Source organism: Pseudochaenichthys georgianus, chromosome 11 (assembly GCF_902827115.2).
Source record: "Pseudochaenichthys georgianus chromosome 11, fPseGeo1.2, whole genome shotgun sequence".
In the NCBI taxonomy this organism is placed as follows: Eukaryota; Metazoa; Chordata; class Actinopteri; order Perciformes; family Channichthyidae; genus Pseudochaenichthys; species Pseudochaenichthys georgianus.
Window position 1 is genome coordinate 10,410,809 of NC_047513.1, and position 25,820 is coordinate 10,436,628.

The 25,820-nt window shown below is 41.1% G+C and overlaps 1 long non-coding RNA gene across 1 annotated transcript; it reads left to right on the plus strand.

Moving 5' to 3' along the window:
* The first annotated feature begins 19,364 nt into the window (after positions 1–19,364).
* On the plus strand, positions 19,365–23,155 carry LOC139434829 (uncharacterized). Its single transcript, XR_011644135.1, has 2 exons — positions 19,365–21,445; positions 21,872–23,155. It is a non-coding gene; the product is annotated as an uncharacterized lncRNA (long non-coding RNA).
* The last annotated feature ends 2,665 nt before the right edge of the window (positions 23,156–25,820 follow it).

Genomic DNA, 25,820 nt, shown 5'->3' on the forward strand with positions numbered 1-25,820 from the left:
CGGCGGGACCTCCAATGACACAGGACACAGGGTTGGCAGGACCCCCGGCAGGGGAGTAGACGGCGGGACCTCCAACGGCACAGGACACAGAGCTGGCAGGTCCCCCGGCAGGGGAGTATTCTGCGGGACCTCCAACGGCACAGGACACAGGGTTGGCAGGACCCCCGGCAGGGGAGTAGACGGCGGGACCTCCAACGGCACAGGACACAGAGCTGGCAGGACCCCCGGCAGGGGAGTAGATGGCGGGACCTCCAACGGGACAGGACACAGGGTTGGCAGGACCCCCGGCAGGGGAGTAGACGGCGGGACCTCCAACGGCACAGGACACAGAGCTGGCAGGACCCCCGGCAGAAGAGTATTCTGCGGGACCTCCAACGGGACAGGAGAAAGGGTTGGCAGGACCCCCGGCAGGGGAGTAGACGGCGGGACCTCCAACGACACAGGACACAGGGTTTGAATAGGGAATGGAGAGGGAACTCGAGCGGAGACTTGAGAGGGGACTCGAGAGGAGACTGGAGAGGGGACTCCAGAGGGGACTGGAGAGGGGAACACGAGAGGGGATTTGAGAGGGGAACTAAAGAGGGGACTCGAGGAGGGACCAGAGGAGGGACCAGAGGAGGGAACTCGAGAGGGGACTCGAGAGGGGACTCGAGGGGGAACTGGAGAGGGGACTCGAGATGGAAACAGAGAGGGAACTCGAGAAGGGACTACAGAGGGGACTAGAGGAGTAACTAGGGAAGGGAACTCGAGAGGGGAACTAGAGAGGGGACCCGAGGAGGGACTAGAGGGCCTAAAGGAGGGACTAAAGGAGGGAACTCGAGAGGGGACTCGAGGGGGAACTGGTGAGGGAACTTGAGATGGAAACAGAGAGGGGACTCGAACAGAGACTAAAGAGGGGACTAGAGGAGAGACTAGAGGAGGGACTAGATGAGTAACTAGAGAAGGGAACTCGAGAGGGAAACTAGAGAGGGGACTCGAGGAGGGACTAAAGGAGGGAACTCGAGAGGGAACTGGAGATGGAAACAGAGAGGGGACTCGAGAAGGGACTACAGAGGGGACTAGAGGAGAAACTAGAGGAGGGACTAGAGGAGTAACTAGAGAAGGGAACTCGAGAGGGGAACAAGAGAGGGGACTCGAGGAGGGACTAGAGGAGGGCCTAAAGGAGGGAACTGGAGAGGGGACTCGAGGGGGAACTGGAGAGGGAACTTGAGATGGAAACAGAGAGGGGACTCGAACAGAGACTAAAGAGGGAACTAGAGGAGGGACTAGAGGAGTAACTAGAGAAGGGAACTCGAGAGGGGAACTAGAGAGGGGACTCGAGGAGGGACTAGAGGAGGGCCTAAAGGAGGGAACTCGAGAGGGGACTCGAGGGGGAACTGGAGAGGGAACTTGAGATGGAAACAGAGAGGGGACTCGAACAGAGACTAAAGAGGGGACTAGAGGAGAGACTAGAGGAGGGACTAGATAAGGGAACTCGAGAGGGAAACTAGAGAGGGGACTCGAGGAGGAACCAGAGGAGGGAACCCGAGATGGGACCGTGGCAGCCGGGACCAGATCCGGGTCTGGAACCAAGGCAGCTGGGGTCGGGACCATGGCTGCTGGGACCAGAACTGGGGCCGAAACCCTGGCTGCAGGGACCGGAATAGCCGCCAGAAACATGGCTGCTGAAGCCAGAAGCCTGTCTATAAGCTCTAGCTTCGACGCCGGAAACACGGCCGTATAGGGCGCTCCCGGAGCCGGGACCATAGCCGCTGGGGCCGGCCCTGGAGCCGGAAACATGGCTGTATGATCCAGCTCTGGAGCCCGGATCATGACTGTGTGGGGCGGACTCGGAGCCGGAAACATGGCTGCGGGAGCCTGCACTGGGGCAGGAACCATGGCTGCTGGGACCGGAACTGGAACCATGGCTGCTGGGGCCCGTACTGGGACTGGGACCATGGCTGCTGGGGCCCGTACTGGGACTGGAACCATGGCTGCTGGGGCCCGTACTGGGACTGGAACCATGGCTGCTGGGGCCCGTACCGGGACTGGAACCATGGCTGCTGGGGCCCGTACTGGAACTGGAACCATGGCTGCTGGGGCCCGTACTGGGACTGGAACCATGGCTGCTGGGGCCCGTGCTCCTTGTCTGGCCTTGCGACGACTCTTCTTAGCAGCCGCCTGAATACTCCGTGGGCCTCCATAAGCCTGACGACTTCCAGCACATGACTCCAGAACAGGAGCAGGAACTGGGGAAGAAGCAGAGGTTGACTCCAGACGGAACACGCCGAGACGTATGGTGTCAGGTTGGGAATTGGGAGGTAGGGGACTAGCATGCCTGGAGCTAGCAGGCCGGGAAAAAGGTTTGACCTCAACGCTGCCCAAAAAGTCCTCCACCCACTCGGGGAGCAACTCCCTCAACTAGGGCCTTGAGGTTACCTCCTGGCGTGCCGCAGAAATAACTGACTGCCTCTCTTCCGTACTGGAGGCATATCGAAAGTCATTCCTCAAGCATGTTAACTTGTACTTTACAGCGTACAAGCTGTCTGCTGGGTCCATTCCTGGTTGGGTCATTCTGTCACGGATGAGTGAAGGAAGCAGGACCCAAATGCAGATAACTCTTGAGAAACCCTTTATTTCAAGGATACAGATAAATACCGAACAGAACACTCTCCGGTGAACTCCGTCACCAACAAACAATGACCCAACACTGAACACAGACAGAGACAAGACTAAATACAAGAAGGGGTAATCATGACAACGAGAAACAGCCGGGCAGGGGAGGAGAAACACAAGGACAACAGGTGAACACAATCGGGTAATCAGGGAGGGAAACAGACAGAAAGCAGACAGGCAGGAAACGGGGGTGAACACTTAACACAATAAGACAGGAAACCCAAAGACAAGAAAAACACCAACACAGACAAAACTACAAACGTGACCTAACATGTGCATTGTGACACACATAAGTCTTAATCCCTGACAATCAGCTTATCGTATTATTGTTGTGAATTCCTATGGTCTTGAAATAAATATGAAAAGAAAATGACTTTGCATATTTTCAATTTGCACACAAACACACTTGAATACAGCCAAACATATGTTGTAATTGGCTTTGGTTTAAAGTGGTGAAGCTTACCTGGGGTTACAATACTGTGGAAATAGTTGATGAGAAAAAATAACAGAATGCATATGCAATGCGTGAAAATAATAATTTTCAAAGTTATTCACAATCATATGCAGAAACACTGATTCAAAGAATAAACCAATATGTTTAAAGTAGATGGAGTTGTGTTGTCCTTAATACGTCAACTCAACCCAGTCTCACGGCATTTCGTGTTCACCAACACGATTTTTAATCTATTGATTCGTGTTCAGCATCACGATTTGCCCCTTTTTTTCGTGTTGCACAACACGATTTTAAAAGCAATGTATTTCTACTGGTAATGTGTTTCGTGCCTGCAGGCTGCAGCACGTATTTTTCTCCGGTCGGGTCGTGGGAGACCGGAAGCTGTGTGGTTCATAAAAACATGTTCTTACTCAATATCAAGCCACAGTTATTGCTTTTATTTTAAATCGTATAATTTCGGACTTTTGTTGCCGTCTGTAAGGAAAATAAATGGGGCTCAGAGCCTCAGGATACTGAAATCTGTATTTTTTCAATCTTTTTTTCCTTCTAATTTGTTATTCTTTTCAAAATAACACACTGTTATTTACTCACCAATAACACACAATTATCCTTGCTTTTATTTATTGGTTTAATTCCATAATCTCGGGCTTTTTTGGCGTCCGTCAGGAATTGAATTTCAAAATAAATATAACCGGAAACAGACGTAGGCATTTCGAACGATTACCCAAAATCCTCAGCTATGGTTTTAAGCTTGCTGATTGGATGTGTTAGCCGCAATGCATGCTGGGATTTGGTGTTTATATTATATGAAATTCGGAAAACATTTTAAAAGTATAAAATAATACTTAATTCCGAGTGCACTTGCTTTTCTCTTTGAAAGTCATCACATAACGGCATTGTAATACACGGTTCCGCTGCATTACATATTACAGATCTGCCGTAGTTCTTTATTTATAGAGTCCTGATGAGAAGACCTTTGGAAAAACTGGAAGAAATGGCGCCGAAACTGAATACTTGACGTGGATCATAAATATATCAACAATTAAACAACATCTTCAATTTCTCTTCACACAATACGTCTCCTTGCAGTATCAACACTAATTCGGCTGACTTTTACATTTGATCTAATTCATAGATAGGTTATATTTACACCATAACGGTGCACAGCTGATAGAAAGGGACTGTAGTTTTTAAAGATATTACTGATTTTCTTTGAATGTAAGAATGTAAATACTGAGTCTGAAATAGTATAGCAATATGCTGTAAAATGATGTGAAAGCATGAATAAAACTATATATCTTCAGATGTTGTACATACACACTAATAATACAAAGTTATTATGGCTGTGTGCACCTTGTGTGCACCTCCTAGTGGTTAAAGCACGTTATTGAATTATTGTTTTTATGTGTTATATTTGATTAAAAAAATATTAAGAGTACATACTTTCATAGGGGGAAAGTATAAATATAGAAATATAGAATATAAAAAATCAAGAAGATACTATAAGTGATCTCTACAATAAAACAGTTTAGTGCAGGATGTACACATATATTAATATGAGGAGGTGCAAAACAGAAAAACGGATTAACCTTTATTTAAACATTAAATATTAAATATTAAGCCTGACAAAGTAATTAATGTCTAATATATTGCTTTTCTGCAATGTTAACTATGTTGAAGCACTTATTTTAACTGATATTATACACATTAATTATACTCTTATGTATGTAGATAGAATAAGAAATGTGCAGAATATGACAGTTTAATGGTGGAGGTACACACATATTGATAGATGTCTTGTAATGCACTGTTGAGGAACCTGTGACCCAAGTTTTTCATTCATTGCATAACTACACCGTATGATATGTCAATAAACCTTTGAAAATCTTGAAAGGGATGTGCAAAATAGCCATAATGTACAGTCTTTAATTAACTATTAGTAGAGAATAACGAGTAATGAATATACTTTATTACTTGTTTCCATTCATGTCAATTGCAGATACATGTTTAGTCTTCTCAAGCACCAACTATCAAATATCTCTCCTGATTGTTGGCACTTGACAATCACCTTACCTGAATTTTACTCAGGTCAGGTGTAACTAAAGTCTGATTTAAGGGTTGTTTATATTTCACATAATTAATCAGAATCTGCAAAGTAACTCAAATAAATGCAGTGGAGTAAAAATACCAGGTTCACCTCTGAATTGTAGTGGAGTAGAATTACAAAGTAACAATGAACTGTCATGTGGGTATATATTAATGCTGCGCATTATGGACACAAGTGATTTTCACCCATTTATTAATGATATGTTTTACATTTGATAACACCAATGTGTTTAATAATGGCAACTTCTAATTGTGGGAAAAACGAAAACGTTCAGTAGAGACGTCCCATAGAACATTTTGTGAAACACAATAGCCAGCATGTGTAGTTCTGGAGGGGTGTTCGATTCCAGTTTTGGATAGTCTGGCGTGGTTTCGTTCCATTTCACACAGCTGTTTGACGCTCTGGTAACCTTACGGGGACTGTAGTCCTAAACGATAGCTGGGGATTATGGGTAGTGTAGTGTCTTCGGCCATCCTAAACTCAGAAATGTTGACAATCGCAATGATGCTCGAAATGTCCCTTATAGGCCTACGTCTGTTTCCGGTTATTTTTATTTTGAAATTCAGTTCCTGACGGAACCAAAAAAGCCCGAGATTATGGAATTAAACCAATAAATAAAAGCAAGGATAATTGTGTGTTATTGGTGAGTAAATAACAGTGTGTTATTTTGAAAAGAATAACAAATTAGAAGGAAAAAAAGATTTAAAAAATACAGATTTCAGTATCCTGTATCTGAGCCCCATTTATTTTCCTCACAGACGGCAACAAAAGTCCGAAATTATACGATTTAAAATAAAAGCAATAATTGTGGCTTGATATTAAGTAAGAACATGTTTTTATGAACCACACAGCTTCCGGTCTTCCACGACCCGACCGGAGAAAAAGACGTGCTGCAGCCTGCAGGCACGAAACACTTTACCAGTAGAAATACATTGCTTTTAAAATCGTGCTGTGCAACACGAAAAAAAGGGGCAAATCGTGTTGGTGAACACGAATCAATAGATTAAAAATCGTGTTGGTGAACACGAAATGCCATGAGACTGGGTTGGTCAACTAACCAACCAAATTAAAGCAGTCATTCAACCAAAATATATTACAAAGAAATGCCTTGACAGCAGTTTATTTTAACTTCTAACACTTACAATAAACCATTCAAGGCAGTTTAAAAGCACCCACTCACCTATTTGTATTGCTCAATAAACTTATCAAGCTTCTACAGATATAATATGGTCATTGTGAGCTATGGTGCAATAAAGAGCTTATTGACCCTTTTAACTTGGCAGTCCACATAATAATCCCCCCACTGACCAGAGGAGGGCATTCTGGGTGAAGTTCATGCTCCACATCAGCTCCTTGATGTCCTCTGATGGGGACTCAAAGTGAAAAAAACTAGGAGTGACATACCCATAATTTACCTCACATACACACGATGACAAACACTGTATATGCTCAAAAACCTCCTTTGTGACATCCACCTACAAAGTCTGACATTACTATAATTGAAATCCTCTTGTGGACCCTCACATGAATAATAACCTTTCATGCGTCATACCTATCTTCATGATACACATCGCCATCCCACAGGTGTGATTGCAAACCTTACATTGCACTGAGCACCGTGCGACCCTCGACCCCCCTCCATTCCTTTGGAAGCTATGAGCTGATTTACCATTGATTGAAGTATCAGGCAGCTGATGGGGTGCTGCGCCCTGAGATGTAGGGCAAATCTACCATGAATGAAGCGTCTCTAAAAACATGGAGGCGAAGTGAAAGGAACGCCTGATGATGGACTGGCTGAGGCCAACAGGGAAGAAACAACAAAAGAAGAAAAATACAGTACAGTTATTCAGATAGAGAAACGCTAATGTCCATGTCCAAAACATAATTATATGCTGTAGCGTTGAGGCTACAATTATTAGAAAATGGAATAGGGCCTAGTATGAACCTCATACAAAGCCCCAGGCCTAAAATACTTCAACTAAAATGGGCATCGGTTTCAGAACTGTTTATTTCACCAGTCTGTTAAACCAACCTAGTAGTAATCTAGCATATGGGACTTCCTATTGACACTTTTTGCACTACTTTTTATTTTGTATTTTTGTACGTTATTATATATGTTGCATTGTTGGAGGAGCTCAGGTCAGAAGAATGTCATAGTTATTTCTACACTGTAGACACACATATGACAATAAAACCTTTGAATCTTTTTGAATCTGAACAGAACATTCTTAAGATCACCAATCTTTTAGAGAAAAATCATTGCAACTTGTCTTTCAGCAATACCTTTCCGTATATATATATACTTTTGGCAGGAGGATACGGAATACTTCTGGCTAATCAAGGACTCAAAACACAAGGAGAGCATCGGAGAGCTAGAACTGAGGTCAGACACTGAAGATTTACAGGACGTTTTGGCATGAGAATTGATAAACATTTGCTGCAGCAACACAGTGATTCAGCTCCTGAGAGGAGAGGCAATAGCTAAGATCACTATAGAGCTAAAGTAAAGGGCCATACAGTATATGCAATTCTACATTATCGACATATCTTGTCAATTCAAAGAGGAAAACATGGAGAATACTTGTACAGAGATCAGGCCTACAGTGTTTCCTCCTGACAGGAATCATCTGCCTCCCTCAGTTGTAAACTAGATTCATCACCTCACCTCACCTATAATCTCATTTAGGGTGGTGGTGGCGAAGTCCATAGGGACTTGCCTTGGCAACTGGATGGTCACCAGTTCAAGTCGCGGAAAGACCAAGTGCTACCGAGGTGTCCCTGAGCAAGGCACCGTTCCCTACACTGCTCCCCGGGTGCCATACATAATGGCAGCTAACACTAGGATGGGTCAAATGCAGGGAAACCGTTTTGTTACATAGTACTACCTGTACTACGTAATGACAATAAGTTGAATCTTCTTCTTCTTCAACCTTCATTTCACAGCTGAGTGCAGCAGATACATATATAATGACCATATGTTTTTAGATGCAGGGTGCACTTCAGGGTCCCCTCCACCAGAGGGTGCCACAGGCAGTGATTTTCCCTGTCAGAGTGCGAGGACTGGGAACGCTTTCTTGCACTGCCTGGCTGAGTGACTTAGTAGCTTCTCCAGCCTGACCTAATAAATCACATTACTGGGGCCAGCAGTGTAATTACTAGCCAGCTGTCATGCCTCTTTTTGTCTCTGCTGGACTGTGAGGACTATACTGGAGTGGAATGGACATAAATCCAATAGAACGGTCTGACCTGGACTCAGGTGAGTTACAGTGAATGCAATTGGAAAATCCATGATCCAGATCAGCACTATGAAAGCTCCTTAACCCTAATTGACAACTCCACTTTGATGCAAGAGTCTAAGATTTAGAAATATGTGTTTTTGCCAGCAGATGCAGCTTTATATTTTCTCAGAGAGGTTTGTAATTGTATCATGTGCCTTAGTTCCCTCCTTCTTGTCTGTTGCACTGTTATAGTTATTTCCTACAACGCTGCATTATGAGATCTCAGCGTTGACGTTGATGGGTACAATGTAACCAGAACAACTGAAAAAGAGCCAGTTGAAATAAACCATTTTAACTTGGCTAATGGCCCCTCATACTCCAACTGAATTATGAGTTATCCGACTGCTCTTTAATTTTTACTACGGCCATACAGTATAACTGTCAGTAGGAACAGACTGGTTTTGATTTTCGGTTACATTCAGACGTCTCAGTAAAATATGCTTCTGATGCTTATTTCTACAATTAAAGAAAGACTATGTTTAAGAATAGGAACTGAACCAAGATATTGCACAGTTTACAGAGCAGATCAGACTGAGTTACCTTAATATACTGAGAGCTACAGCATTTATCGAATAAGATCCTATCTTTCTGACCCTCATGTTTTTAATGGACTACAGAACAGAGTTCTAGAAACAGAAAAGCAGCAACTACAAATGGATTCATGTAAATGTACTGTTGAAAGCCTGTCAAGTTTATATCATCTGAAAAAGCTTGAATGTAATGTATAACAGTTCAGACACATAAAGAATGATTGACTGATTCAATGTATACCACACCGCTCCATTAACAGGGAAGGGTTTAAGATGCCTCAATTTACAGAGAGATAACTTCTGATCATGTGTTTGTGTGTCTGCTGTTGTAAAGCTCTTATTATGAGGATCCTTTTATCAACAGTTGATGTTTTCAATATTGAACAGTTCAGAGAACAGAGTCAAACTAAAATCAGGACTCTCAGGCTCTTGAAGAGCGACGGACAATAAACCTCCTTCAATCTGATCTCATGGTGTGCTAATACAAATAAATAAAGTGCTGGCTTCTGCAGGAGGGCACGATAGATAGATGTGTTTGTGTGTTATTGTGTGTGTCTTTGTGTAGGTGAAGCTTTGGCTGATGACAGTCAGCGGGAGATCCAGCACCCCCCCCCCCCACTGAGCCTGACTCCATTAGCGAGAGAAGAGGAGACGAGCAGCATTGAGGACGACGGAGGGGGGGTGAAAATGTGATTCTGTGACCGTGTACGTGCAGGAAATAGACAGAAGAGAGAATAAGAGGTTCTGTATGTCAGTCATGATTCCTGATAACATGTTACGTGTCAGTGCATGAGTTTCAAATAATGCAAAAAGTTATGTTTGAGAAACACTTTTATACAAGTTAGATACAGAATTACTTATGTGCCCTCAACACGTACACACATTGTCGGATTCGATCCCAGCATGGCTGACATTTGTTAAGATTAACAAAATGTATGATTCAATTTTTCTAGTTAAAACACCTACTTTGTTTAGGTTAGGGGATGCATATTGTCCTGACTGATTTAATTTCTAGTTCCACTAATAATCATTGTTACTTGAACATAAATATGTTGTTTTAGATTATTTGCTTAATTGACTGCTCACCAGTCATAAAGTGCTAGAAGTGGCTTAGATTTAAAGACGCCCGATTACCGGTTTGCTGTTTTGGGTTTCCCTTTCCTGTAGTAGTGTGTTTACATGTGTTAGTGCATGTAAATGGTCTGCAAAGGCTAACATCTGTGAGTTCCTCTCCCACACACTCCCCCCCTGCCTGAAACTCTTCCATCGGATTTCTTTGTTTACTTCCGTAAAATAATGGCATCACTACACTTTTGTGTAAGGTTGACCAATCACAACAGAGCCGCCCAGCTAACTAATTAGAGCAGACCGGGCTCTGGTTTCAGACAGAGGGTGAATAGAAAAGAGGTGGTAGTATTAGAAAATAAAAGCACTTTTTTAACATTAAAGCATGGAGACATGTCGCAGTAGAGGCACACGATACAAATATGAACCTGACAATTAGCATAAGAGGGCCCCTTTCAAAGAAAACACTGGATGGTACATACGTTGTTTTTAGGCCTTTATCTTCATTAGTTATGATAACATTGCATTGCTACAAAGTTCGATGTGACAAAGAAACACAGTTAGATTAGAAACCATATAATTGTATCTGGAGGTAAAACCAAAAGAGAAGTTAAACTAGACACTGAGAAAAAGAACATGCAATGTTGAAATGGAAGAGTGTTTTTCCCATTTCCATTTTGACTGATGCTCACATTTTTTGTCACAGGACAGTGTCGAAGAACAGAATGAAAGAAAAACTGATAGGGTAAATAATTGCAAAATTGGAGATGAAAACATTTTAAGATCTATTTGTCATCAACAAATCCAATTGATTGAGAAGAGTTTAAAAATGCCACAGTATAAATAATACAGTCACAATGGGTCGAGATAAAGGTAGGCTTTATAGTTCTAATTGTATTTTCGGTAACTGTCCTGCAAAATCATTACGTTTTGGAAAAGGCGTTCCTTTGAAATTCTTCACACAAAAGATTCCAACTCCAGACTTTATATTGGCAGATATTGGTTTTAAAAAGCTTGAAGTTAAAATGGCATTTCATCAATATCATTTCAAGTCTTCTAAAGCATTTCATTGTAAATGGATGAGAATAAAGATTTTCCATTGTGAATCTGCTGGATGGAAAGAAAAACATGCCAATATGAAGCAACAACAGTGAGCCCAGTGAAGCAGCCTTAACTAATGAAGTTTGAACATCACAAGGGCAGGCCTGCCTTTTTAGATGTGTGCCCATGCCATACATCCCTGCAGCAATTAAAAAATGCAATTAAGGGACCCCAGTTTCATAACAGGGTTGTTAAACGTCCTCGTCGTGGCCAGTAAAAACCAACAACTAGAAAATGTTCTTGAGTCATCTCTGGGATACCTGTTCAGCGTGTGTTAGCTTGTGTGTGCAGGTTAGAGGGTGTAAAGGTCGGCCACCTCTTACACACTGCATCGTACACACTCCCCCCACCTGGACCAGCAGGTGGTTGGAGCTGATGGTGACACCTGGCAGATGTTAAAGATGTGTGGGCACTCGCCACCAGGAGACACAGTCTGAAACGGCAAAATATTCATTTTACTGTCTGGCAACTGAATATGTTAGATGTTGTGTATGATAATTAGGTACTTACCTCATTAACTCCATTACTTAATTTAAGGTCAAAACCTTACTAACTAAATAAAAGAATGAGATGAGATTCAATATTCTTGACATTGTACATTTTTGAGACACAAATTCCAACAAAAATGTAAATGTTATGGTTTTCCCCAGGCATTTGCTTATCTAATAAGATTTTCATGAGGAGGCGCATTTCTCATGGAAGAACATGTTCAAATACAAAGATGCCAAAACATAGCTTCCTGGTTCCGAAATAACATATCGCATTCTTAAATTTGATCAATAAATATTAAATCACATCAGTTAATGGCGAATAAACCTTAATAATATGTTGGTAATAATAAGTTGGTACTATATATTTTTCTAAATGTCCTTTTGCCTTTTTTTGTCAGGAGGTTATACACATATGCGTTGTCTTGCTATGAGATGGAACCTGTAGACTGATGATTATCAAATCAGTAGAATAGTCTACTGCCAGCTAGTGGTAAAACACTAACACTGCACGTTTTATTTTGTCTTATCCTTCTCTTCCTGTGTCCTTGTGAATCCAGAATGCTTTAAAAACATGAATATCAGCCTTCTAAATGTATAATTATAAGTTCACATACATTCAAGTTCAGAAAATCAACACAGACACAAACACACATGGTCAAGGTCCAGCCTCCAGTGCTGCAGTCTGCCACAGATGTGCCTGAGCTGAGTAGCCGAAGGCAAACAAACATTAATCTGCTCATCTGGCTGAGCAGGAGGCCCTAAATGGGTCAGAAGCATCACAGACACAAACTAAACACACACACGCACGCGCACACACACACACACACACACACACACACACACACACACACACACACACACACACACACACACACACACACACACACACACACACACACACACACACTCTTTTTTATTTTTAGTAACAAAAGTGTTTTCAGAATTTTGTTTTGACATAATCGATGACGACACTTTTCATTATGTAATCAAAGGTCATAGTATTTTTTTAATAAGCTCGAGTATGAGTGCGTGCTTTATCAAGCTTAGTTTATTATATTTTTGTCTGGATGAGATATGAAATATGTTATGTTTATCCGTCTGTCTGTGTTTGACTCTACATACTTCTTTGTGTGTGTTTGTGTGTGACAGAGGGGTAAATATAGTCAGTTCAGAGCTCCAGGTCACTTTAAGCCTTGGCAGCGTCTGCCAACTCAATGTAGCTCTGGGTCTTTTTTATAGGGAGCAAGAGGGAAGAGAGAGCTGCGTTTATCAGACATCTCTTTTCATGGAAATCCAATTACTTCCACTAATGTAAACAAAAACATGGACATCTGTTAACTTTTTTTTCCTTCACAGTACATAACAAAGAAAACAAATATTGAACTATTTAACCTTTAAATAGCCCCTATCATACTGTTTTTCATCAATATACTATAGGACTCAGAAATATACAAAACATGTCTCTGAAGTGTTTGGCTCCAAACACCAAACAGACCATGCATTGCAGCATCCCATAATCCCCTCTGTTTCAGCCCTGTTTCCAAAGTGCTGATTCTCTGTCTTTTACTTTAGATGAAAATAAGGAGCCCCTCCCCACGCCCCTCTGAGAGATATTTGGTTAAAAAGAACACAATGGTGCTCTAGGAGGAGATTCAGGTGAAAAGGTGTGGGGGGGGGTCTTACTTTGGTTGCTGATTGGCTAATGGTTACACAAGCCAAAAAATCGTTATGACATCATAAAGTGGCCAACATCTGATCAGTTCATTTTCAGACAGGTTTTTATAGAAATGGATCAGGACAAAAAGAGAGAGAATCTTTTTTCCTGAAACTTTCAGAATCTCTTTACACAGAGGGGACACATGTTGATGTATACAAGACATGGACAAGTGGATTTTGCACAATAGGTGACCCAGCCGGAAAAAATCTGCCACTTCATCACAGAGCCCCTCGTCCAATACACACGAACGCGCACATGACCAATGAGGGCACGAGATAAGTTTGTGCACAGATGGAAGGCTGACAGGCAGGTAGGCCGTCCAGTTACTTTAGCCGGGCCGGATCAGATGATTGGTCGTGCTTTTTACAGTACCACGGCTTCCACAGCAACCCTGTCTCCTAAAAATTACTTTCCCACAGAACTAAACTGCATTCTCAATTACATTTAGCTACTGTAGAAACGTATTTTCTCCCACGTTACATTTGTTATGAACGTATCTTAAATACGTTTAATTTCCACATATCTTTGCCATGTATTGTCTTGCTTATAATAATGATAATAGTCATTTATAAATATCATTTTAGAGCACACATTTGAAATCGAGAATCAGGATCGATATATGGTTACATTAAAATCAGTAGGCGAGGCTGTAATTTCGCCAGCTGTTACTCTCATGAGCGAGGCAGAAAATAATAGTTTTAACATGCAAAAAAGCTGCTCTGTCGTTTATTGCACCTCAAACATTAAAACAAATCCAGAGTTACGTGTTTCTGTACTTCCTCTAAGAAGAAAGGACAGTAACAGAAGATCTCTGTGACACCAGATGTGGTGTTGTTAATGCGATATGATATCCGGAAAACAATTCAGTTTTAGGATGGCCGAAGACACTATACTACCCATAATCCCCAGCTATCGTTTGGGACTACAGTCCCGTTGACAAACCCCGTGATTAATCTTCAAGCTCTGGGATTGGATGTTGGAGTGGCTGTGCGCCAAGGTTACGCCGAGCTTCAAGCTCTTTGAAATGGAACGAAACCACGGCAGACTATTCAAAACTGGACTCGAACGTTTTTCCCAAAATTAGAAGTTGACAGTATTAAACTGTGTAGAGCCCTGGAGGTTTAGGCGACACATTGGTGTGTACAAATGTAAAACATGTAATTACTAAATGGGTGAAAATCGCTTGTATCCATAATGGGCAGCATTAATATATAACCACACGACAGCTCATTGTTACTTTGTAATTCTACTCCACTACAATTCAGAGGTTAACCTGGTATTTTTACTCCACTACATTTATTTTTGTTACTTTGCAGATTCTGATTAATGATGTGAAAAATAAACAACCCTTAAAGAGCCTATGACACCATCCCAACAACTGTTGTGCAATGAAATATTGGGCTACTAGTCATCTCGAACCGTCAGTTTAAAAAAGAAGTTGTGATACCGTTCCGATAAATATCAATAATTTCGAACATCGCGGGGAAATTCCTTTTACTCATTTTGAAGTTTTGGGGGAAGCCGGAAGTGACGTCAATGCGGGAACGCTTCACTGTGCGGCGAGAGAGCCAAACACGGACAAAGTGTGTTGTCATGCGTAGAAATGGTGAATTACTGAGTTTAGGCACGTTAATAACGTTTTAATGAAGTTGACTACAGTATATTCATATTTGTCAGTGCTTTCATGTCAATTCGGCGACATAAACATAAATGATCGTGGTGAAGATGATGATTAAATTAGGATTACAAATCGGTAGTGAGAGCTGCTGAATTTCCTCCCGTCGGATGTGATATAAAAACAAACCGATTATTTTTGTAGTTGTAAACTCAAGTGGATGAAACTACATTTATTATTGCTTTCATGTCAATTCGGCGAACATATGATACATTAAATGATCGTGAGGATGATTTAATAATCGTTTGTTTGAGCTGGTCTGCATTTCCTGATGAGAAAACAAACCGATGCTTTTTGTAGGCTATTGTAGTACACCAACATGGATTAAACGTGTGTTTTTTTTACCACATGTTGGGGAAATTAATGGATAAAATGCACGGATTATGATTATTATTATTAATCCCACTCTGATCGGGACACTAGGTCCACCGTTTCCCCGCAGCGAGCCCCCCCCCCCTCCCCGTTGACAGTTTACTTGGGCTGGGCTGGGTGCAGTGGCGGACTGACCATCGGGACGAATCCCCATGGGCCGGTACCGAAGTGGGCCGGTCGGATAAGTCACTAGCACATCCCCCACTCCCCCCGTTGACAACTGAAGGATAAAGATAAGGAAAAAGTAACTGTGAATAAGATATAGTAAATCCTGTTATAGGAAACATTGAGCTGTCTGAGTGGAAAAATAACGTGTTAAAGTTTACTGCTGTTAAAGTTTACTGCTGGCCGGCTACATCCTGTTATCTTCAAGGACGAGATGTGGGGCCCTGATCCTCACCAGACGCAACTGTCTTGTGAGAAAACCAGTTAAAACAGGTAATTAGAAAAAGGGAGTATGGCCCTGGCCTGACCTTGGCTAAAACTGTGTGTTGCTGGGCAGAAAAGGCAGACTGCAGCACAGAGAGCACCAAAGGTGGGGGCTTCACAGCAAACACTATAAAGAAAAAGATATATTCAGAATTCGGCACTCACTTCAACTGGGATCTCACACTGACGAGCCTGTCACGGTGGGAACTCAAGAAGGAGTCCAAAGCGCTTTGTGGTATAGTACGGATTGATATATTTTTGTTGAACTGTGTAATAAAGTGCTTATTTGAAGAAACAATTTATTGGAGTGCAAAGTCTAGTTTTTGTACAGCTAACAGAGAATAGTGTCTAGGACACAATTCCTTTTCCCCTCAGAACTAAGAAAGGTCATCGGCAGATCCGGACGGCGACCCCGCTCTGGCCATATCCAAACGATCTGCGCGGAGGACGGACCTGGTCCGGTAGACTCCAACAGCTTGGTGACCCCGTGACGTGATGGTCTAGAGCGGGAAGTCCGGACACCGATGACTTTCTGAGAGGACACCAAAAAACATTGAGTTTACGGCTTTTACAAGAAACCATCTCACACAATCAAAAACCCGGGCAATTCAGAATCAAGGTAAGCATCTGCCTGTTACAACAAATAGATGTGTTTGAAATACCACTAAATTTTAGGATTGTGTGAAAATGGCAGAAATAATTGTCTCAGCTAAAAAGTAAAGATAAAACGTAAATAAAATGGTGTGCACTGAATAGATCAACAAGGGTATAAACAAATCTGTGATGAGAAGCGGGTGGAACCCGTAATTTATGAGGATCCGCCGCGGTCCAACGGGAAGGTGTCAAACTTGTCAAACAAGTAGCCAACAGTAAGGTGTCAAACTTGTCAAAACAAGTAGCCAACAGTAAGGTGTCAAACTTGTCAAAACAAGTAGCCAACAGTAAGGTGTCAAACTTGTCAAACAAGTAGCCAATAGTAAGGTGTAAAACTGGTCGCCGTATCAGTAGCTAATATATCTGTGTACAATGTTTGCTGTTTGTTGATTGTTCTGTCTGTTGGTTGTCATTGTTGATTCGTAAAGACCTTGTTTTATGTTGGTAAATGTTTTGGTATACCAATAGTTTGTTGTTAGTTGTTGAAAGAAGCCCCCCTTCTCTTGAAAAGGCTGAGAGCTCCAGCCGGAGCCGGGGTGTCAGTATTTGTCTGTGAAAGAATCTCCCCCCACTTTCGGATTCTGTAGAAGAGTACTCTTTGTTTCAATCAGAAAAAGATAAAGCTATTCATCACAATTGTATTTTTAGGTTATGAATAAAACAAAAAGTAGTAGCCTAAGTGATAAACAGGAGGGTTTTTGAACGCTTGTCAGTCAGAATAATGTTTATATAACAGGGGAAGCTCATTTGTGGTCAGCTGCCCTCTGTTCTTCAATATTCTGTGTTGCTCCACGGACATTCAAATAAATAAGAATAAGGACATTAAGAGTAACGACAAGATTTGTCCAGTGTATTAATAAATACAAGTGAACACATATTAACCTAGTCAGATAAATAGATACGAAGTCATTCTTGTTTCAAGGAAGCCCCCTCCTCATGGAATGCCTGTTCAAGCCGGGGTGTCTGTGAGAGTACCCACACCCCCCTCCTTCTTTTTTCTCTCTCTCTTCTTAAAATGCATGAAGAAAGAGCATTGAATTTAAAACAAGTGTGTGAATAATCGAGTGGTCTGAAGAAGGAGGGAATAACATTGAAGATTAATAGATCAATGTGTCGTAGATATTTGAAAGAAACATTGCATTGTGAATTTCGTGGTATTTGTCATTTACTGAGAAGTTTACTTATATTTCGAAGGCATTTATTGCATACAGTAACGTTGAGGGAAAGTAATAATACTGTTTGCTGAGTATATGAAGCAGGTTAAAGTTTGATTCAAATTGAACATAATAGTGGATTATTCCACCTAGTGTTTTTATAATATCATTAGTAGACATTAATTGTGTTTGTAAGTTTATGAAGAAAGAGTAGAAAGTAAACGGGAGGTTGTTATGAGTTTGTCAGTCAGAATGAATCTGTTAAATGGTTACGCATGACAGAGGTGTTGCACAAACACACCGGTGATTGATGAGGGGAAACTTGAGCCGGCAGCTGCAGGGCACAGGGAGGAAAGAGAAAGACAAGTAGATGTTTTGAAGAGTTCAGAGAGAGTAAAACTTGTTTCTAAATAATGTCATATTGTTTTGTGAGTAAACATGAAATAAAAATATATTTACTAGATATAACAACAACATGCTTAACTAGGTTGACAGAAAACTGCTATTAACCAGTTTCAGCAGCTACTGTCATATCTGTGTTCTAAAGAGAACATATGTTGCATTTACAATTCATATTAAGGAAGTCCACAATTGATACCATTAAAGACCTTTTGTGGTTTCAAATTAAAGAAGATTTTAAAGATGAAGTAAGCAGGACTTCAACTAGACAAAAGAGATTTTACAATGTGGTTTTACTACTTTTAATGGAGTAAAGAATCTGGGTAGACTACTGCCATTGATTTGTTTTAACATTCACATGTTTCAGCATTCCTGACCATATAGACACTCAGCCGTTTTATTTTGGAGAGATTTAAATTAAGTTTATCTCCAGTTGCTGATTTATTGTGATTTACAGCGGCACTGGAAAGTTGTGCGCCACCTTTTGGGTTCTCTGAATCAGTGTGTTGGTGAAGAGTTGCTCACTGCGAACAGAAGAAGTATGCAAAGAACGCATAGGAGATATTGACATTATGCTTGTGCCTCGTTGTCAAGGCAACAGTGGTGTGAAGAGGTACTGCGGTTTTGGGGGATTTCTGCAGTACAGCCGACAACGTGTGTCGGCCAAGTGATTCCTTCCCTCATCCCAAAGCCAGGGAGAGTTTCCTTGGAGCCCACTGACCAGGGCCGGTCCTAGCTTTTTGGGGACCCTGCCACTGACTACAGCTGCATCACTGACTGTGCTCATTATGACAAGATCTTGAGACATGCTTGTCTCAGATTGTTCTGGAGGAATGATGCAATGATTTTACAGCATAATTGTGCAAGAGTTTCCCAGGGGGTGGTGTAGAAACCTTAATGCTTAGTGTTTGAGAGGGGAGGCTGCTTGTTTAAACGATGGTCTGGAATACTGAAAAGATTAAAGTTTAATATTCTTGGTTGACAAACAAGACATCTGATTATTAGGTCACACATAATAATTTAGACATATAAACTAACTATGAGTAAAGGGATTAATGGATTTCATATCCTAGGGAGGGTTAGTTAGGTTGCGAATACTTTGCAGGGTATTTGCTAATGTATTTTGAAGAACAAATAACAAGGACACAAGTCCAATTTTGTTTTGTTTTTAGATTAAATTGTCCGTTACCAAAACTGTTCACCTTGTGTCTAGATTTGGACTTTGAGGGTAAGGGAGTATTTAGGCTTATTTGTATACATCTGACATTTTAAAATATGTTGGCTGTTCACCAGATAGACATTGGTTAAGAACTTTTCTGAAGATTGAATATTTGTTCCATTTCTACATATTCCTATTTAAAAAGTAATTTTAGAGTAAAGGGGGCTGAGGCTGAAATGGGAAATAATGTGGGGCCTTCAATCACCCAGTAAGGGTGCATATTATTGACGACCAATAGGGAGGAGGGGTCACTCGACCCACCCTGCAGTGGTTTTTAAATCTTACTTGCAGCTTCACAGGAAGCGCACGGCACCAGATTATGAGTTTAGAGGACTAGCGGCACCACCTCCTCATGGACATTCATTTAGTTAGTAATTAACCGACATTTAGAGATGTTAAAAAATAAAAACATACCTACCATGAGGGATGATTCCTAAGTTCAGCTACAAACCATTGATGAAATTACTTCTGTTTTTAGGTCCTTGAGAAGGGAAGGAGTGATTGTTACATGTTCAGGACACCCAGGGTTCCACGCACTGTTAAAGAGGGTAACATTGTTCTTTAAGTGCACCAGAATTGAAGATAAATTAATAGAATGAGTTATGGAATACATAGCAGAGCTTTACAGATCCTGATAATGTTTTGACACAAGATAATAGTGATGTACACAAGTTTCTGAATTACATCTATTAGACGTGTTGATATTGATTAGGTGTAAATGAACTGCAGTAGTAGTACAATAAGGAAGTGACATTTTTTGGCTAACACTTTTCAGGGAATTTGGGAAAACAGAGATATCTTGAACATTATAGTTGTAATTGTGAATTAATAAATGATGGCGCTCCATATATACAGATTTCTATAGACGGAGGATGCTGGCCTGTGCTGGAACATCTCTGCAGGGCACGACACATGGCCAAAAAGACCAACTGACCTTTGACCCTGACCGACAGGGTAGCTTGGGAAGGCACTGTCAATGACTGACTCTGAGGTGTACCTGACCAAAACCTGACTTTACAACCTGACAGTGTGAGTGAGTGTATGTCTGCATCTGATCAGTGCAACTGCATGATTTAAAACGATGACTAATCAAGCATGTTTTGGACTAACACATTATTTCTGTGTGATAATAATGTGTGAAATGAGAGGTTTCCTAACATTGCACAAAAGGGGAAACCGTTTCTAACCTACTTGATATTTCACTCCCACAGGAGGTGGCGGTTCGCAGAATGTGAAACTCAAACTATGACATTTGAAGATTCTGTTTCTTTTAGGACTGAAAGATGGAGAGAAACACTTACTGGAGTGTTTACTGTGGGAAATGATGGATGTACATTTGGGAAAAATGTTTGGTATTGTCTTATAATCCATTATGACCTGAAGGTTTTCTTCCCATACAGGTTTTTGTTTACACATGAGATAATGTGTAAAAAAGGGGGAGTGTAAACTTTACAATGTACATTTTTCATTTAGGGACTGAAAGGAACCTGCTGCCCAACTCCATTGTTCAATCTGATCATTGATTGACAGTTTTAGAATTGACCTGCTCCATATTTGGGGATAACACACTGTTTGATGAATGTTGACATGTCTCTAATATTGATTGAGTTATAGCAGGTAACACAGATAAAGAATCAGTGGCCAAGGGGCTACCAGAGAGATGGACTTAAGAAGCTGACCTGTGAGTAATGTGTCAACTAATGTGTCAACAGGTATTAAAGTAACTAAGGTTTGAAATGTAGAAAGAACATATTTACAGTTAAAGTTAAAACATAGTAATGTAATGAGATAGAATGTAATTTGGACAACATCATGTAACTAGCCTGGTAAAGAAGTAAAAGCCATAGACTTTATTGTTGAGGTCATTATGGGGATATACATTTAATCTAAATACATAATAGAAAGACATTTGAGGACAGTATGTTGGAATTCTGTATTCATTTTTTCAGCGGGATAATATCTAAGCACTGACGTGTAAAAGCAGTATCACCAGGAAGCCGTTCACTTTGTTAGTATTGTGATTTTGGTTGTTTTTGAATCCATAAGATTAGTGTGTTTCTTTACCAGAAACATTAGCAGTTCAAATCATATTTAGATTTTTAATGGGATCTCAGGGATTTCATTTAAAAATAAATACAGATGCTTGTCAGAAATTCAGAGCTATTGAAATATGTTATTTAGTTTACCTAAAGATGTTGGGGTTCTTATTTAGTGGGCACAGTCCAAGTATTAAGATTCTGAAGCTGCACAATTAATTTAGAAAACCTGTGCACAGACGTCTGTTGTTTTAAGACACCCCACCAACAGGCTCCAAGTTGCCACGCACTGGTGGGTCAAACAGCCGAGGGCCCCAGAGCCCGGAGCGTAGGCTTGAGGGATTTGTATCAGATTTCTCCACACAGGTTGCTGACGCCGAAAGGGGGACCCGAGACGCAGGAGGCTGACTGTCAACCCCAGGCTCTCCGGCCCCGACCGAGTGACCCAGAGGACATCCCATGCCGTCCGCCTACAAGGAAAGGGGGACACGTGGTACCACTGGAGCAGGTGTGTGGAAGCACCAGCACGTACCAGGACCCTCGCTGACACCATCCAGGACCTAGGCCAACTGAACATCAGGCAAACAACCGAAGCCCCCAACCCCCAAGTGTGGACATCGACTCAACTTCCGAGGAGGAGGAGACAACAGGAGAACCAACGGCAGCCCAGGAGATAACAGCCGGCGAGGAGGCACAACAAGGGACCGCTCCCCCAAAGTAGGCGGTACACCACACGCATCACATACACACACCACACAAGAGACACTCACCTACACTGATACACCAAAGAACTTTTACAAGAAAAACGAAGATGAAGAAGAACTCAGGACCTAACCAACACCTCTATTGCTTGGCCTTAACACTTTGTTTTTTCATCATTGTTGGAATAATCATTATCATAGTGGGTGAAAGGGGGAGGCAAATCATTGACCAAAGTAATAATCCAAATTCCCCACAAAATGAAACTACACAAGATATCAATGGCCGTGTTTGCAGCAATTTTGACCTTGTGCGGGTGCTGCTGCATCCCATGTATCCGCTCAATGGTGGACAAAATAATTAGTACCGCCATAGCACCTTCTACTCCCCTGGGCCAACAACTCGCCTTGCTATCCTTAGAAAACAACCCAGACATTGAGGAAGGCGAAGAAGAAGCAGCAGCAATGGACACTTTCCCGACAGCACCATCAGTACCACCGTATGGCAGAATGTGGGAAAGAGAGACAGAAGCCTAAAACAGCTGACATAAATGTACATAAACAATAGCGTTGTTTTGTTGCCCCAATCATTAGAATGGGGCAAAAGGGGGATTGAAGGATAAAGATAAGGAAAAAGTAACTGTGAATAAGATATAGTAAATCCTGTTATAGGAAACATTGAGCTGTCTGAGTGGAAAAATAACGTGCTAAAGTTTACTGCTGTTAAAGTTTACTGCTGGCCGGCTACATCCTGTTATCTTCAAGGACGAGATGTGGGGCCCTGATCCTCACCAGACGCAACTGTCTTGTGAGAAAACCAGTTAAAACAGGTAATTAGAAAAAGGGAGTATGGCCCTGGCCTGACCTTGGCTAAAACTGTGTGTTGCTGGGCAGAAAAGGCAGACTGCAGCACAGAGAGCACCAAAGGTGGGGGCTTCACAGCAAACACTATAAAGAAAAAGATATATTCAGAATTCGGCACTCACTTCAACTGGGATCTCACACTGACGAGCCTGTCACGGTGGGAACTCAAGAAGGAGTCCAAAGCGCTTTGTGGTATAGTACGGATTGATATATTTTTGTTGAACTGTGTAATAAAGTGCTTATTTGAAGAAACAATTCATTGGAGTGCAAAGTCTAGTTTTTGTACAGCTAACAGAGAATAGTGTCTAGGACACAATTCCTTTTCCCCTCAGAACTAAGAAAGGTCATCGGCAGATCCGGACGGCGACCCCGCTCTGGCCATATCCAAACGATCTGCGCGGAGGACGGACCTGGTCCGGTAGACTCCAACACAACTTACTAGCGGTACCGAAGTGGGCCGGTCGAGAGTCCCGGGACATGACCGTATTATCGCCCATATTGACGCACCTAATTCATAAACTTCTAACGGATACAACATAAACCGATCCTTCAGCCTCATATGAGCTCTCAGGCACGTTCAAAATTAAACTGTCATCGCTGTCTGAGCTTGCTGCTGTGTGCGCCGTCGTGCGTTTACATGCAGATGCTGGGATTCTAAACGGTGCAGCTGGAGCGCTGTGCCCGCAATGACGTCACACATCATGTGGCGTGACTTGAAGAATCCCCGAGAAGATCCAGAAAATTGTCAACATTGAAGGGCAGATTAAGGGTTATCAAAGTACAAATATCCAAAATCAGTTCAGTAACGATTTTCAAGGGGACAATATTTACTCAAATTGATGGGATGATGGGGGAAACTCGTGTCACAGGCAGCAGACTTTAGTTACACCTGAGTGAAATTCAGGAAAAGGTGATTGTCAAGTGCCAACAATCAGGAGAGATATTTGATAGTTGGTGCTTGAGAAGACTAAACATTTATCTGCAGATCTCTATAAAGTATATTAATTACTCTTTATTCTCTACTAATAGTTAATTAAAAACTGTATATAATGGCTATTTTGAACGTCCCTTTCAAGATTTTCTAAGGTTTATTGACATATCATATACACAACTACAGTGTATGCAATGAATGAAAATCTTGGGTCACAGGTTCCTCAACAGTGCATTACAAGACATCTATCAATATGTGTGTATACCTCCACCATTAAACTGTCATATTCTGCACATTTCTTATTCTATCTACATACATAAGAGTATAATTAATGTGTATAATATCAGTTAAAATAAGTGCTTCAACATAGTTAATATTGCAGGAAAGCAATATATTAGACGTTAAGTACTTTGTCAGGCTTAATATTTATCTGTAGATAGATACCCCCAAAGCTTTTTTCTTATTTAATAGAAGACCTTAACCTAAAGTATTCTTTAATGTGTTAATAAAGGTTAATTAGTTTGTCTGTTTTGCACTTCCTCATATTAATATCTTTGTACATCCGGCACTAAACTGTTTTATTGTAGAGATCACTTACAGTATCTTCTTGATTTTTTATATTCTATATGTCTATCATTGACCTTCTACTTTCCCCCGATGAAAGTATGTACTCTTAATGTTTTTTTCCTCAAATAACATTATTCAACAAAAATAATTCAATAAGGTGCTTTAACCACTATAGGCGGTGCACACAAGGTACACACAGCATGTTAATAACTTTGTATTATTAGTGTAGGACACTTATGTATGTATAACATCGGAAGATTATTTTTTTTTTTTTTATTCATGTTTTTACATAATTTTACAGGATATTGCTATATTATTTCTCATGCTTTACTTCTACACATTAATATCTGATTTGTAAAACATCACAGACAGAAAGGCATATCCGTAATTTAATGGTAAGCTATTGAAATTGTGATTCTATAGATGTGTCTCCCATCACCCAAATTCCCTGACTATTCTCTCAACTCAGTATTTACATTCTTATATTCAAATAAAATAAGTAATATCTTTAAAAACTACAAGTCCTTTTCTATCAGCTGTGCACCGTTATGGTGAAAATATAACCTACCTACCAAATGGATCAAATATAAAAGTCAGCCGAATTACTATTGATACTTCACGGAGACGTATTGTGTGAAGGGAAATTGAAGATGTTGTTTAATTGTTGTTATATTTATGATCCACTTCACGTACACAGTTTCGGCTGCAGTTTGTCCAGAAGTCTTCTCAACAGGGCTCTATAAATAAATAACTACGGCAGATGTGTAATATTTAATGCAGCCGAACCGTGTATTACAATGCCGTGTGATGACTTCTAAAGAGAAAAGCAAGAACACTCGGAATAAAGTATTATTATTATTTTTTTTAAATGTTTTCGGATTTCACATTGCATAAACACCATATCCCAACGTGCATTGCGGCTAAAACATCCAATCAGCGAGCTGAGGATCTTTCCTACGTCTGTTTCCGGTATTGTTCCTGTAATGAGAGTTCACATTTGTGCTACATTGAAGGGTGGAATTGACTACACATCTTCAGAAACATAATTTGCTTCAGATATAACTCAAAGAAATATTGTAACCATTAAGAAAAGCCAACTGCATTAAAAACCCAGTTAACAAACACTAGGTAAAGTATTTTTTCCTTCAGTAATGAAGATGTAATTCCATTGTAGACACACCGGGGGTCGCTGTTCAGTCTGTTACGCTGAGCCATGCATTGTCTGGAACGTAAAAGGAACGAAGAAGACAAAGTGAAGTGACGCAGTTCCGGTTCAACATGAAAACATTCCCTGTTAAACATGCAAAAACAAATCGCTAAATAAAAAGATAAAACACTGGCATGTAATTTACGTTAGAATAAATAGAATGGTTTTGAATAATAGATGAGAGTAAAATCTACTTCACTTTACAGCCCCGCCCACT